The following is a 2415-nucleotide window of genomic DNA, read 5'->3' on the forward strand; positions in this document are numbered from 1 at the left end:
GTGTGTGTGTGTGTGTGTGTGTGTGTGTGTGTGTGTGTGTGAGTATGAGTGTGTGTTTGTGTGAGAGAGTGAGTGTGTGTGTGTGAGAGAGAGTGTGTGTGTGTGTGTGTGTGTGTGTGTGTGTGAGAGAGAGAGAGAGAGAGTGAGTGAGAGTGAGTGTGTGTGTGAGAGAGAGAGTGTATGAGTGAGAGAGTGTATGAGTGTGTGTGTGTGTGTGAGAGTGTGTGTGTGTGTGTGAGAGGGAGTGAGTGAGTGAGTGAGTGTGTGCGTGTGTGTATGTGTGCGCGCAAATGTGCGCGAGTGTGCGTGTGTGTGTGTGTGTGTGTGTGTGAGAGAGAGTGTGTTTGTGAGAGAGTGTGCGTGCGTGTGTGTGCTTGCGTGCGTGTGTGTGTGTGTGTAGCGCTCTGATCATCACTCCTAACAAACATTCCAGTATGGGAATATCTTAACGATGCTGTATATGATGACGATGATGATGATGATGATGATGATGACGATGATGATGATGACGATGATATTGATGATGATGACGATGATATTGATGATGATGATGATGATATTGCTGTATGTATCAGAGTATATTTATATGATTTCTCTTCTTCTGCTGTTGTTGCTTTGGGCTTGAACTTCTGCTCGTGTTTCCTTTGGCAACAAAATAAAGGATCAGATTATTTTTCTTCTGTAACTCCGGCAGTTTGAGTTCATGCATACACACGAGTGTGTGTTGTGATGGGTTGTTATTAACACAATTGACAGCAAATTTTGGTTTAGTTTTAGTCTCCCAAAATCTAATGAGTTTAGTTAAATTATAATACATTAAGCATTTAAGCGTCACATAACCGACTGACACTTGAACTGACATTTTGACATCATTTTGTTTTGACATTAAAAATACACGAAAGAGCTCAATTCACTTTTTTAAAAACATCTCTATAGTTTTTATAACTTTGTATTTCTGCTTTAGTCAGTAGGCCATATCTGGTTAAGCTAAAGCTTCAAATAAGTTTATTTATTATTTATATTTCAGTTAACATTTATTTAATTTCAAGTAATGAATATGTTTAAATGGTTTTAGTGAACTATTATAACCCTGATACTTTATTGAATATGTGTCTAATGCTGGTCTTTCCTCCTGATTATGAATTAAATTAAATACAGTTTATTATGTAACCAAAAATGAATATATAATGCGTGACTTAATTATAAACAAGCTGGAAATACACCAGGACTCTTATTTTGAAATGTGCCTCTATTGTAGTTGCAGGAGCTCATTCAAGTTCAGGAGATAAAATATGCGTCATTACAACCGTCTAAAACATATTACTATATAAACATGATAAAGTAAACACTGTCATTATTCATCAGCATTAGTTCATAAACACTGGTCTGGCATAAGTGTGTGTTATTGATTGAGCCGCTCTGGAGCTGGATTGGGTGTGTGTGTGTGTGTGTGTGTGTGTGTGTGTGTGTGTGTGTGTGTGTGTGTGTGTTTTCCAGAGGTTAGATCAGTTCAGATCAAATGTGTTCATCTGAGACTCAGGACATCAGTTCTGACCCCATCTCTGCCCTAATCATCCAACACTAGTTTTTATTTAGTTATCGTCAGTGTTGGGGAAAGTTACTTTGAACAGTAATGCATTATAATATTGCGTTACTCCTTGAAAAAGTAACTAATTGAGTTACTTAGTTACTTTTTAAGAAAAGTAATGCGTATGTTAGTACTTTTTTCTCACCTGGGCTGGTCTTGTTTTTTTTTTTTTAACAAAAAAAAAAAAAATTTGTGCAAAGGTAAAGGCCTCTTCATTCCAAAATTGAAGTAATAAACCCAAGGTAAAAATGCAGATTCCCGCATGAACAGTAGAGGGCGCAGCTCTACTATGGAAGAACAGGACGCAGGAGAAAAAAGTTTTATCAATAAAAACAAAAAAAGTAATTTTTGCTCATGGTTTAACTGAATCATCAAAGGTCAGCAGCAAGACATTGGTCAATAAAGGTAGTTTAAATGCATACAAATATTTTATTTATCATTTAATTATTGGAGGTTTGCATAGTACTCTGTTCTCTTTCATCATCTGGTGTTCGAGATCCACCTATGGAAGGGCATCCGCACCTGACCTCTGCAGAAGCATCCGATTGCACCAAGTCTGACAAGACAGGCAGGAGCGCGCAGCCAATGCCCGGTGAGGCCCCGCCCCTTACCTGCACGCGCTACTGTACTCCAGTAAGAATATTCGCTTCTCGTGCAGCGAGCGGGGCAAAGCTGTTGGATCTCTCCACTCGATGTTTCAGAGAACCGGGGTTACGACAGTAATCTATTGTTCTCTTTCATCATCTCGTGTTCGAGATCCACCTATGGGAGAGACATGGACAGCTCCCCGATTGCCCAATATACTCACAGTGAGGTTCTGTTAGCCA

The 2415-nt window shown here is 39.1% G+C and overlaps 1 protein-coding gene across 2 annotated transcripts in view; it reads left to right on the plus strand.

The window, feature by feature from the left end:
- The window catches only part of ap3s1 (adaptor related protein complex 3 subunit sigma 1), a 14111-nt gene extending 13426 nt beyond the window's left edge, over positions 1-685 (plus strand). For both annotated transcript variants that reach the window (XM_079827540.1, XM_079827541.1), the window contains one exon: positions 1-685. This exon is cut by the window's left edge and continues 460 nt beyond it. The gene's annotated coding sequence lies outside the window, so the exon portion shown is untranslated.
- Positions 686-2415: the final 1730 nt, after the last annotated feature.

Source organism: Gobio gobio (assembly GCF_949357685.1).
Source record: "Gobio gobio genome assembly, chromosome: 10".
Lineage (NCBI taxonomy): Eukaryota > Metazoa > Chordata > Actinopteri > Cypriniformes > Gobionidae > Gobio > Gobio gobio.